Source organism: Lampetra planeri, chromosome 76, assembly GCF_965212315.1.
Source record: "Lampetra planeri chromosome 76, kcLamPlan1.2.h2, whole genome shotgun sequence".
NCBI lineage: Eukaryota > Metazoa > Chordata > Hyperoartia > Petromyzontiformes > Petromyzontidae > Lampetra > Lampetra planeri.
In genome coordinates, this window is record NC_136181.1 from 178,083 (window position 1) to 192,564 (window position 14,482).

Here is a 14,482-nt window from a genome sequence, read left to right on the forward strand (position 1 = left end):
TGTATGTTGTTGTTGACTTTTTATTGTATTGTTCGTCGGTTTGTACATAGGTTATTGTCTGGTGTTGTGTCGTTGTGTTGTTTGTTGTTGTGTTACGGGGCACACTGGGGGGTGGGGATTTTGTTGTTGTTATTGTTGTTGTTGTGTTGTTTAGCAGCCGGATCGGCTGCGAGCTATGTGGGAGGGGGTGATGTAGTGGTGATACGCGCTGGGGTAAGGATCGTGTGGCAGCGCGTGGTGATTGGCTGTGTGTGTTGGTGACGCGCGCTGACGGTGAAGGATCATAGGTCAGCGCGGGGTCATGGGTTATGAGGCGGTGATTGGCTGGGTATCGGTGACGCGCGCTGACAGCGAAGGGATCGTGTGGCAGCGCGTGGTGATTGGTCAACTAAGGGGGGTGCTCACGTCGCGGTCCGCATACGCTCCGTCTCCCGGGAGCGGAGGCTATATAAGGCGGTGCGCGCAGGCGCGCGGGGAGTTGGTGACCAGTGAAGACAGAAGACGGAGGAGGAAGAGATAGGGCCCTGAGACACCTAGTCCCGCTGTCCTTGTGAGGACCGGGGCCCTGTGTGGCTCAGAGGCGGGACCTTGGGACCCGGGGCCGGACGTCCATGTGAGGGCCAGGCCACGGGACCCAGAGGTCGTGACCCACGCCCAAGCTGGGGTGGGTCTGTAGGTTCCACGGACGCTACGGGGCTGGAGTGCCGTGAGCGTGTAGCGTGAGCTGTAGTGACCACACGTGTTGAGGGGAACGTGTAGCGTGAGTTGTAGTGACCACACGTGTCGAGTGGAACGTGTAGCGTGAGAAATAGTGACCACACGTGTTATTGTGGAAAGACAAGTGTTAATAAAGTGTGCTACCCGTCAAGTGGTTTCCCGCCGTCATTCAGAATACTTCACGTGACACTGTAACAATACTGAAAATAAAATAAAACATCAAGTAAAATAACATAAATATATTTTCACTAACCTTCAGTCTTGATACTAGCTTGCAGTTTGAAGGGGGGCAACGAGTCACCACGCACCCACGCTCCCACGCACCCACGCTCCCACGCACCCACGCTCCTCCGTGTAGCCTTAACAGCCAGTTGGGGCAAGTGCTGCTAGCGAGCAGCGCCTATGAAAGGCCGGCCCTAGTGAGGATATTTACGCTTGGCACCAGGTCCTCATTTGAGGCTGAGTCGACCTAGGAGAGGCCCTAGGTAAGTGGGGTCGGCCGTGAGCGGGAATCGAACTCGGGACGCCGGGTTCGGAGCGCAACGCACTACCGGCTACACCACAATGCTCCCCACACACTCTCTTTCACACATACACACACGTGTCCGTGCCTGTGAGCACACACATACGTCTCTCCAATCACTGATGTCATCTCATCGATGACATCAAGTTCCATCAATATGCTTCTGATACGCAAGTGTATTCAACAGTGAAGTTAGATATCGAAAGCCTCAATAACCTCTTAGATTGCACGCGAGCAGTGCACATGTGGTTAATACAAAACGAAATGTTGCTTAATGCAAAACATTCGCAGGTTCTGCGGGTTGGCATTTAGGCTCAGGCGAAATATTTTTTGAAAGACTAGGTGTGGCTGTCGCAGTCGCCAGGATTCAATTTTCTACTAATCTAAACAGCCACATACTCGATACAGAATGTCGTTTGACCTCCACGTACGAAATATATCCGGGTCCTGCAAGTTTAATTTTGGGGCTTTACGACACATTCGACCACCATTGAGTCATGGCATAGCCAACACAGTGGCGTGCATTATAGTAACGAAAAAAAATCGATAATTGCAACTCGCTACTATATGAGACGTCTGGCAAAAACATTATAAAGCTGCAGCGTATACAACATTCGTTGGTACGTGTCGTGATGGATAATTCAAGATCGAACCATGTCCGTCCAGTGCTCACTAAACTGCATTGACTTTCGGTTCCCAAACAAATACATTATAAAGTCGCATTCATTACACACAAAATGCTTGCCACAACTGAACCACAATACCTTGATGATCTCGTCAAGGATCATAAACCATCACGTGTACTCCGGTCATCCTTGCATGCAGTGGCTTTTGTCTGGCTATCGAATAAAGACGGTCACTGCATCACGCGCTTTAAGGTGCACTTCTTCGGCCATCTGGAATGCTCTTCCTTCTAACATTCTGAAGCAACTGGAACTATGCAATTTTCCATCAAGATTGGAAACGAATTTCTTTAGAACCGATTTCTGCTTAGTTTGGTGTCCTTCCCCCGAACCTCTGATGAGCATGGCTAGCTATGCACGGTGCTATATAAGTTTAACAATTCACAACTATAGACACAACAGCCTATTGATAATTATCTACATCTCCTGCCTTAAAGTTAATCCTCAAAGCTAAAATGTCGATGCCCTAGCGACGCACATGTTGGTGAGGCGAACTTTGGTGGGGGACTTGCGTCCTGGGGCGGCCGGCGGTGACGCTGGCACCCGTCTCTCCTCCACCTGTATCGTGAAGGACACAGTTGACTTTCTCTTGGCGGTTAGTAGGTTTTATACGGTTGGCCATCCACTTTGCCATTAATGCCCGCAATATAACTCATCATTGCAAACTCTATATCACCTATAATTTGACCACCCTTGACATTCGAAAACACCCACTGGGCACTCTTCATCATCAAAGTAAAAATAAATGTACTTTCACGATGCTGCCCCATATTCCTGGAATGACTTTGCTTCTTAGCTTATCATCCACTCCCCTCCCTCCACAGTTTCAAATCACTCCTAGCTCAGTATTTACAGTTCCGCTAACAAAAGGCATACATTAACAGTGTACACCTTGCTCATTATTTGCATATATTATTTACACAAACATACGTTCACAAAATGAAAGGGTGAAAAAGGTTGCTCAAGTTTGAAAGACAGTTAAAATCATAATGAGTTAAAGGAAGCTGGTGTGAGCAAAGTTTTCAGTCATTCACAATATGCTGTCATACAGTCGAATACGCACATCAGTGTATCTACAAAGAGTATTTGTCTCTAGTCAAACATTATACATTCAAATGAAGATACGTGCAAAGGTAAACGTTTTTTTTTTTATTAAGTCGTTTTATGCTTATACACCGACTCAAAAGGGTTTTACGATGAAATGTAACAATTAAATTAAATCAAATGTACAAAGCAAGTAATCACATACCCAAAAGAATATTGAAAAATTAGCAACTTATGCATACTTCTGTACGAGAGTTTACGATAAAATACACCTGACAGGAAATTACTATATTCTGAGAGACAGGATGCAAGGCACTTGCATGTTTAAGATTCTATGAAAGTCACAATGAAATGCTAACAAAAACGGGAAAATCAGGTTATTTGAGAATGCACACGTTGTGTCACAGCGGTCAGGGTAGAACATGTTGACACATGATTACAAGGAGGAATGTATTGTGAAGGCAAGACTGGAGGGGTGGAATCTTTTTGCGCAATATTAACAAAACAGCTTTGAAAAACTAAAATGGCATTGTCCATTATAAGCATGGCAAATTTCATGAACCAGGAACGAGACGACACGCACACATTGATCCATCCATTCCTTACTCCTTTTGCAAATGATGACAAAATAGGAAACAGTGTGCATGTATGATGTGAGTGCTGGCATCCATTAGAAACATTGAATAAAAGTAGGACTTATCTTTTTCAACACGTACACCAAGCTCTCAAAATTTATGAATATTCAGACTACACAATTCGTAAAGCTATCACCCCGACCGTTGGGAAAGAACCATCTGAGGACCCAATCAAAACCATCACCTTGCCATACATAGCAGGGGTCACCAAAAATATTTCCAAAATCATGAGCAAACACAAGATCCAGGTTCGATTGAACACAGTACATACAATTCGTGATCTGATCCCATCTGTGAAGGATGTGATCCCTGACATGCAATACCCTGGCGTCTGCAAACTAAGCAGTGTCTGTGGCAGTAGTTACATTGGGGAAACTAAGCGACATGTCTCGGAACGTGTCCGTGAACATAAGGTAGATCTGAAACACGGTCGGACCAATACCTCGGCCGTGGCTGATCATTGTGTAATAAACGACTTCCACGACAAGTTGAGACTTGCGTCCTTTCTTTATTAGTTATGACTGCTCGGCTTTGCACTCCCTTCCAGATGGTCTCTCTCTCTCTTTCACGCCGCATGCACGCTCACTGCTCCTCCATCCCCACGCAGCTTTCCTCGCTCTCGCCTCCCCCGCACACCGTTGGTTGACGGCGTGCCGGGAGTCGGGAGAACTTCAGCCCTCGAGGCTGCCACGTAGTCGGTGGCTGGACGAGATGGCAGAGATGCAGTCCGGACCCAGGCTTCCACACCGAACCCTGAGTCCACCTCTTGCCTCTCCTTATATCCTTCTCGGCGGAGCGAAACCCCGCCTCTAACCATGCCCCCCTCAGAACCTTCTCGATGGTTTCCGCATACACCCATGAGCTCCGCCCATGAACTTTGGCCCAGATCGAACCCTGATTGGCTATCACCGATGCAGCAATGCCTATGCAGCCCTCTGTCACCCGTCGGTGTGCTCTTTCATTACATAACCCCCCCCCCCCCCCCCCCCCGGGAGAAAAATACTAGCCGTCCCGGCTAGGAAGACGGTAAAACCAGATAATGGGAGAGCATTACCGAAGAATCTGACGAGCATAAGAACAACAACAGAATGCAACGAACGCAACCCAAGAACGGGCGTGAATTAGAGGAATTAACGCTAACGGCTGGACTTGGAACGGGTCCGCGACGCCGCACCGTCCCTAACATCGACGTGCGGCCTCGCTGGCTCTGACGCAGTGAGAGGTGGAAATGCCGACGGTGCAGCGGTGCATGCGGCCGATGTAGGGCCTGCTCGAGCGGAGTTGTCAGCAGCAGAAGTCCTCAGGCCCTGGGCGGCTGTGGGCGGCAACACAGAGTCCTTCGGGAGATCAACCGGCAACTGGGTTGGCACGTTGGACACATCAGACCCTGGCATGCCAATCTTTGGAGATGAGGAACCGACGCGTGGGGAAAAGAATAGTTTCAACCGGGACGTGTGGACGAACCAACGACGGGATCCCGCCCGGATGCGCACACACTGAGGATGCCGAATTTTCAATAACTCCACAGGCCCCTGCCACGGCCTGTGCAATTTGGGAGAGGTGCTCACAGGCACCTGAGGGCAATGAAGCCAGACCCAATCACCCACAGACCACGGTATTTCGCGGCCAGACCATCACGTGCAACGCTCGTTATGAGATTGAGTCTTGGCTGTGCTAATTCGCGCTGCCTCCCGCACCTCAGTAATGCGGCGTATAGAGTCGCAAACGTGTTTGGGGAGCGTTTGTTTGGGCCCTTTCATGGCCGTCCCCAATTGCGCCCTAATGGGCGGCACATTCTCCCGCCCATACATAAGAAAAAATGTCGAGTATCCGGTGGAAGCGTGTGGGGCCATCCGATAGGCGGAGGGCACGCCCGGGCATATTCAAGTCCCAATCGGTCAGCGATTTCGGCCGTCATGCCAGGCCAAAAGTAATCCCTTTGCAGCGTGAGCAGGGTTTTCTGCACGCACAGGTGCAACAACTTCTCAGCATGCAACACTCAAACCAATTCGTGCCGGAGTGCAACGGGAACTACCACACACCACCGGCCAACCAGATCCTCCCTCCACATCAAAAGGCCGTCCTGCAACGCCACTCGTCCTGCATCATCTGCCGCAGAGGAGTCCAACGCGCAATCAGCATGACGCCACAAGGAAACCAAGGAGTCATCCAGCAATTGCTCGCGCACCCATACAGAGCGCGGAAGATGCAAGACGCCGTCAGCCAGCCCTGGACTGACATGCACCACGGAATCAACCACCGTGGACATGACAGGACGAGGAGATGGAGGGAACCGTGTACACCGATTGGTGCCCGACGAACACGCACATAGGGAACTGTGTGACAATTTAGATAGTGCGTCCGGATTATGATGCCGAGAGCCCTTATGGTAAATGACATTGAAGGAGAACTCCTGTAAGGTCTCAAGCCAGCGGGACAGCTGACCAGATGGTTGCTCAATTTTCAAGGAGTATTGGAGAGCTGCATGGTCAGTATGCACGACGAATTTCCTGCCATACAGGTAAGGCCGATATTGACGCACAAAGTGGACGATTGCCAACAGTTCCCTTCTCGTCACACAGTAGTGGCTCTCAGCCGGCGACAGGACAAGTTGTTGCCATACGCAACAACTTTTTCTAAACCATCCTTAGAACGGGACAAGACGGCGCCAATTCCCTGTATCGCCGGCATCGGTGTCCAATATAAACGGCAATGAAAAATCAGGGTAATCGAGCATCGGTGCAGCCGCCAGGTGATCCTGAAGGGCCACGAACGCAGCCTCCTCCTCAGGTCCCCATTTAAATTTCTGATTTTTTGCAGTGAGCACATGCAGAGGTGTAGCGATCGAAGCAAAATGTGGAACCAACCCACAGCTGGAGCTGGAGCCGGAGCTGCAGGAGGGGTCGTGGGACGAGGCCGACTCCGGCAATTCCTGGCAAAGTGGCTCAAGTGGCCACAGTTGAAGCATGTGTAGTGACATAAGAAGGGAGGGGCTGCTGGGGGCTCTGGGTTCCCAGGTGGGTCCAGACGCTTAAGCCTCTGGGCGCCAGGCGTTGAGTTCCCAGGGGGTCCAGACGCTTAATCCCCTTGGCGCCGCCAAAGGGGGGGGCTGTGTGTGCTCTGTGGGATATCTGGGGGCGCACACGGCCCCACCCCTCGTTGTACCAGGCATAAAAGGAGAGCTCCCTGGACGATCGGGGCCCAGTTGTAACTCAAGACCCAAGACCCACGACCAGCCATCTGAAGACCCGGGGATGCTGTGAGAGCCAGCGCTGGGACTCTGGAACTCCCGACTCTACGACCTTGTGAGGGCGAGTTCCGGAGCGTAGCCAGAGTAGAGTATCTAGGCTGTGTAGCTAGGCTGTGTACCTAGGCTGTAACAGAGTATCAGGACTGTTGGACTGTTGGAGTGTTGTATTGTAATAAAGAAGTTACCTCTACAAGTGTCTCCGGAACCTGTTACACATGTAACAGCAGCCCACCGAGCAGCCCCCTCTTCACCCCCGCGCGAACCGTGACTCAGCCCCCCGTTGCGGGTCCCAACGAGGAACGGCGGCTGCCAGTTCCCTGTCACCCGCGTCGTCTGGGATGGGGATGACCTTCAATGGCGACCATCCCTTAGGCTCACCGTCACAAGCCAGGTCTCCCGTCCAAGCAGCCATCTGGACCCAAAGCTGTAAGTTGTCTTGCACGTTGAGGCATTTGGCAGCCCACTGGGACGTCAGCGGCTCATGGCCACCCACAGCAGCGAAACCCCCATATCATTTGCCAACTCCAGTATCTTACCTAAGATGAGAGGATCGAGCGTTTCAGGCTTGGCATCGGGATAAGCAGCCACCGCTAGCGCCAGCAAGGCACCGCGGTAGGCAAGGGGAGATTCGTTACTCCCATGCTTACAATGCATGAATTTCCACTGGGTATCCGAAGGCGGCTCTTAAACCTCAGCCATCTCGGCATACACGTCCTTCAAGGACTTCTTCTTGTCCGGAGGAATCGAGTGGAAGACCGCCAGTGTCTGGTAATCGAGCACGGTAGGCAAAGCACCCAAGGCCTCCTCTTCCGTCCATCGCACCAAACGGAATGCCGACTCAAACCGCCATGTGAAAGTGCTCCAGTCGCCGCCCACCGCGACGGATTCCTTTATGTGAGGAAGATGGTGGCTACGCCCCACTCCGCCGCCTTTGGCAGCGGCAACTCCGCATGGTGGCTCGCCACACGGCTGCACAGAAATGGCGGGCTCCAACCGCATCCCAACAGCCACACCTAAATGGCAGCCTCCTGCCGCGTGGCGTCCATCACGTGCGTAATGGCAGACAATCCTCCTGCGGCAGCAATGGCGGGGGGACCCTCCAAGATCCCTTGAAGAGGCCTCTGCTCGTTGCCCCTCGGCGACACATCCTGTGGCCGATCCGTCCCCGCAGACGACGCGACCAGCGTGACCAGCTGGAGATAAACAGTGCGGAGCGAGTCCAGCTGCTCCGCAACGCGCTGCCAGCCGTCGTCCGCATGCGGAGACGAGGATGGCGCCCCCGCGCCGTCTGTTTCTGGCACAATGACTGCACCCGCCGTGGTTCCAGTAAACGGGTCCACGGCACCCGGGGTCAGCAGGTCCTGGGTGACTGAGTTGTCGTCGTCGGAAGACACCACAGGTGGGTTTTTATTCTTGAGATGTTTGGACATCTTCGCCCACTGTAGTCCAGTTGTAATAAACGACTTCCACGACAAGTTGAGACTAGCGTTCTTTCTTTATTAGTTAATACTGCTCAGCTCCGCACTCCCTTCCAGATGGTCTATCTCTCTCTTTCACGCCGCATGCACGCGCTCACTGCTCTTCTGTCCCCGCGCGGCTTCCCTCGCTCTCACCTCCCCCGCACACCACTGGTTGACCATGCCGGGAGTGGGGGGGAGCTTCGGCCCTCGAGGCTGCCACGTGGTCGGTGGCTGAACGAGATGGCGGAGATGCAGTCCGGACCCAGGCTTTCACACCGAACCCCGAGTCCACCTCTTGCCTCTCCTTATATCCTTCTCGGCGGAGCGTGGTTGGAGTCCCGCCTCTGACCACGCCCCCCTCAGAATTTTCTCGATGGTTCCCTCATACACCCATGAGCTCTGCCCATGAACTTTGGCCCAGATCGAACCCGCAGCTTTGATTGGCTATCACCGATGCGGCAATGCCTATGCAGCCTTCTGTCACCCGTCGGTGTGCTCTCTCATTACAATTGTTTTAATGCGGTGGGCTCACACGAACTTGATTTCTCCAAGACGAAGGTACTTTGCAAACCAACTGGCGATCAACAAGATTTGTTCATGAAGCCATCCATATTTATAGACACAATTTCAACCGAGACGATGGGTACAAGCTGAGCAATCATTGGAAGGACGTTATTAACCAGTTTAAGTCATATCTGGCTGTGATGATTCCACCTTACCTTCCGATGTTGTTATTTTCGGCTCTGATTTTGCATTAACAGTTTAATTTCTCACACTAACACAGCCACCTCGTGCGCTGATGCGGCAGCGGCTCTGCGATCCTACATTAACATGCTAATTTCTCACATTAACATCACTAGCCCTGCTAACTTTGTTTATGACCCTTGGGCTACACTCATTATAAACCTTTAAAACAGTCTGCCTCAGCAGCTTTACTCTTATTTCCTCCTGATGACGATCGCTTGTGTTGTGATCGAACCGTAGTTTTTTGTTATTTTCTTTCAACCTATCTACGTGACTTTACCGAAAGACCCAAAGAATATTGCTATATTATCAAGTAAGGCCCACTGAGCTATATAGCTATGTTTCAGATGCGACCTGGCCACAAATGATAGCTCAAGTAAGTGGTTTATTACGTAGAAATTTATAGCAGCCACATAATCGAAGAGAATATTTCTAAATGTGGAGGGAAAGATCCGGAGGACACGGAGAAAATCCACCTTACCACGGGGAAAACATGCAAACTTCAAATATACAGACGTCAGGGTCAGGATCGAACCTACGACCAGACGAGGTAGTGAACATCTCACCACCGTGATGTAAAACTAGATTCCGGCATGCTAGTAATGCCTTTGCTATGAATGCCCCTTCATAAATCATCTTTAAAAATTACCTGGCCTCACTCCTGAAATAAATTCACGTGATTGTGTGCGTGCATGCGGTCTCACATAACCCGGTGTCACCCCTTCGCCCATAAGTCATTGTGACTTTAAAAATTCTGAAATGGACAGGTGCCTTGATGGCATTCGTTAGGAATGCAGTCAACAGTGTTTAGGGACCACACCTCTGATCTTGCCCGCCTCAAACTGTCAGACACTGTATTTTCAAGATGTTATCATTTAAACATTCACTCAAAAACCCACATTTTTAAAGTTGTAAATGACACTACATATATTTCTCACTTCAATGGCCTATAGACTAATGATTAAGGTGTTTGTTGTTTGTTCAGATAGCCCTTGTAAAGGCAATTTACAAATTGTCATTATTCTAGAATTATTTAGAGTTTTGAGATGATGGATTTGTGTAAACTTTAGTAGATGCAGTTGCAGTAGATCAGTCCAAATGTGATGACAACATGTGGGAGGGTCTTAATTTACATATCTGGTCAGGAATATTGGTGGAGATACAGGGCCCTGAAGAATTGAGATATGTGGGAAAAGTTTGTTCGAGGTTAATTATAATATGAAGATTTTGTACACTCTCTAGCAGTGCATTGTAAGACGTGAGCATTTTCACACTTGATCTCGAGTTTTGACTGAGTGTGATCTTTTTGGAGAAGTGGATTAGTTCAGTTTAACGTTTAACTTGAAAATGTCCGTACAAATCCAGTTGGTGCACTACAGGGCATACGTCTCTCTGTTCACCGATGTCATCTCATCGATGACATCAAGTTCCATCAATATGCTTATGATACGCAAGTGTATATCGCAGTGAAGTCAAAATTAGATATGGAGAGCCTCAATGACCTCAAAAATTGCACGCGAAGAGTGCACCTGTGGTTTATATCAAATCTAAATGTTTTGTATAAACCACAAAATCACAGATTCTGCTGGTTGGCATTTAGGCTCAGGCGAAACATTTTTGGGAGGACTAGGTGTGGCTGTTGCAGACGCCAGGTTTCCGTTTTCTTCTCATCTAAAGAGCCGTGGCACCATACTCGATATAGAATGTCGTTTTATCTTCACATACGAATATATTCTGGTCCTGCTATTTCCATTCCACGGATTTACGACACATTCGACCACTATTAAGTCATGCCATAGCCAACACGGTGTGTGTGTATTATTGTACCGACAAAAATCGATCATTGCAACTCGCTACTTTACGAGACGTCTGGCAAAAACATTATAAAGCTGCAGTGTGTACAAAATTTGATGGTACGTGTCGTGATGGGTCGTGCAAGATCGAACCATGTCCGTCCAGTGCCCACCGAGCTGCATTGGCTTTCGGTTGCCAAACTAATACATTATGAAGTCGCACTCATTACACACAAAATGCTCGCCAAAAATGAACGAGAATATTTTGCTGTTCTTGTGAAGCATTGTAAACCATCGCGTGTACTCTGGTCATCCTTGAAGTGGCTTTTGGCTGGCAATCGAATAAAGTCGGTCACTGCATTATGCACTTTCAGGTGCACTTCTTCGGCTATCTGGAATCCTTTCCCTCCAACATTAGCAAACTACTGGAGCTATGCAATTTTACATCGAGATTGTTTATTAATATCTTTAGAACGTATTTATGTTTAGTTTTTTATCCTTCCCCTGAACCTCTGATGAGCATGGTTGGCTACGTACGGTGCTAAATAAGTTTAACAATTTACAACTATAGGTACAACAGCCCATTGATAATCTACATCTTTTGCCTTAAAGTTAATCTTCAAAGCTAAAATGTCGGTGCCCTAGCGACGCACATGTTGGTAAGGCGAACTGTGGTGGTGCACTTGCGTCCTGGGGCGGCCGTGGTGCTGCTGGCACCCGTCCCTCCCCACCTCCATCGCGTAGGACACGGATGACTTTCTTTTGGCGGAACGACCCGTGCGCCAGGCATGGGTGAAGGTGGTTCGCAATGGTTTTTTTTGGGTTAGCCCTTCACTATAGAACTCATCATTGCAAACTCTATATCACCTACAATTTTACCACCACATCCGAAAACACCGCCACTGGTCTGTCTTCATCATGTAAGTAAAAGTAAATGTCCTTTCACGATGCTGCCCCATATTCCTGGAATTATTTTGCTTCTCAGCTTAGGATCGACTCCCTCCCCTCCCTCCATCCTTTCAAATCACTCCTAGCTCAAAAATGCACACTTCCGCTAATAAAATGCATACGTTAACAATATACACCTTGCTGATAATTTGCATATATATTTTACACAAACATACGTTCACAAAATGAAAGAGTGAACAAAAGTTGCTCAAGTTTGCAAGACAGTTAAATTATGTTGAGTTAAAGGAAGCTAGTGTGAGGAAAGTTTTCAGTCATTCACAATATGCTATCATGCAGCCGAATACGCACAGCAGAGAAACTGCAATGACTATTTTTCTCTAGTCAAACATTATACATCAAAATACAGATACGTGTGTAGTATCAACGATTTGGAGACAGAGTTCATAGGAGGCACCTTTTTTACTAAACATCTTCCATGGTCTCGTCCACACACTCTGCACAGTAGCTTAGCCTAGCCTGTAAATAACACTAGCCGTCTCACACTTATGGCGCTGACTGAGATAGTCAACCACTATCTTTTGTAGCGTAATATCTAGCGGAGACGGCAGCGACGACGGTGACGAGATGGCAGCAACGACGAGACGAGTCCACGCCCATTACCGGCAGCCTTGAGCTCCCTCTCTCAGCTCTTATTATGCTATTCACGCGGCCTGGCTCCGCTCTGACTGCACCTCCCTTCTCGAACCCATTAGCAGGTTCCAGGGGCCTCCAGATGGGGTCCTCCGTGACTCTTGCCCTAGTTCCTCTGCTCTGCCAACACACCCTCACCGGCGTGTGTATTCTGTCCACCACAGTTGCCGCTGCTGTCCACCAGCCGGCGCTATTACACTACACGTATAAACATATACGCTTTTTCAGTTTGAAATTATATATTTTTATGTTTATCCACCTACTCAAAAGGGTTTTACGATAAAATGTAACAATTTATATTAAATCAAATGTACAAATGCAAGTAATCACATACACAAATAAAACAACTTCAAAATGAGCAACTTTTGCATACTTCTGTACGAGAGTGTATTATAAAATACACCTGTCAGGCAAGGACTACATCATGTGAGACACTTGATGCAAGGCACTGGGCATATTTAATATTATATGGAAGTGACAAATAGAACAAAAACGTGAAAATCAGGTTATTCGAGAGTGCATGCACACATTGTTTCACAGCGATCAGGGTAGAACATGTTGACCCATGATTACAAAGAGGAATGTATTGTGAAGGCAAGACTGGAGTTGTGGAATCCCACTCGTACTAGGGGAGGAGGTACCACGAGACCCGGAGGTCATCCAACCAGGCATGAGCCGCAACCAGCCTCGTCACGCCAGCCGCCGCCGCCGCTCCCGCCAAAGCCACCAGGGCTAAACACCCAATGGGGAAAGCAGGTGGCAGGACTGGTGCGCGGGCTGGGGCCCGTTGAGAAATTCGTGGCCGAGGGAGGTGATTGGGAGGCATTCATCCGCCGATTCGAGGCTGCCTTCCACGCTCTCGAATGGGTGGATGAAGAGGCACTACGAGCGTTGCCATCCATTCTAGACGACGATGCGCTCGCCTCTTACACCTCCCTTCCCACGCACAGCAAGACCACGCTACAGGCGGCCTACGAGGCTTTGGGGGAGATCTACTGCCCAGCTCAGGGCGCCTTTAGACGGTTCCAGGACCGCCAGCAGGGGTCTAGAGAGTCCAGTCCCCTTTAGCTTACAGTGGTGAGCTGGTCGTGTTGGCGAGGAGGGCTTTCCCTCGCCTGGCTGACGAGGTACTCGAGAACCTCGTGGTCGAGCACCTCATCGCCTACGTTTGCTGCGCAGGCGATGTAATGCCAGTGGTGATGCTGGAAGAATGTACCTCGCTGTGGGCTACCCGAATCCTACAAGCCCATGAACAGGTCATGGGCCGGGCACTACCTATGGGCCAGGTGGGTGGTGCGGCGGGGGGAAGCAGCCGGGCTGTTACCGTGGAGCTACCGGGACCATCAACGCCAATCGCCGAACCTGCACCGTCGCCGCAGGCTGCCTACGTGGCAGCTGAGAACGAACCTCCAGCATCTGAGCCGGAGCCATCACTGTGGGAGGTTTACGCGGCCATCCGAGGGCTAGCCTACGAAACGCACCATTGCGGTCGAGAGGGGCATGTGACGAGGGGAGCCAGAGACAGCAAACTCCACCTGGAACCTGCTGCGGCCAAACACCGACAGGAACCAGGCGATTGACGCTGTCCCGTCCGGGCTCCATCGTCCTGGTCGGGGGCTAGGGATCGCGACGGGGCCGGGGACCGCGGTGGGGCCAGGGCCGGGGACCGCGGCAGGGCCGGGGCCGGGGATTGTGATGAGGCTGGGGACTGCGACAGGGCTCGGTACCGCGACGGGGCTGGGGACCGCGATGGGGACAGGGGCCGCGACGGGGAAGGGAATCGAGTCACGGGCGGACGTGACATTGTGGACCGAAGTGTAATCTCGGTCGGAAGTGGCGTCGCAGTCGAGGGTGATGTCACGGCCGGAAGTGGCCTTGCTGCAGGAAGTGACGGTCACGAACGGGGATGGAGTCACGGCCGGGGGTGACATCATGGCCGGGAGTGACGTCGCTGCGCGGGGTGATGTCGCTATTTACCTGCAAAACCAGCGAGTTGCCAGGGGCAACAGCCCTGGGGGTGAGGCAACACATGCA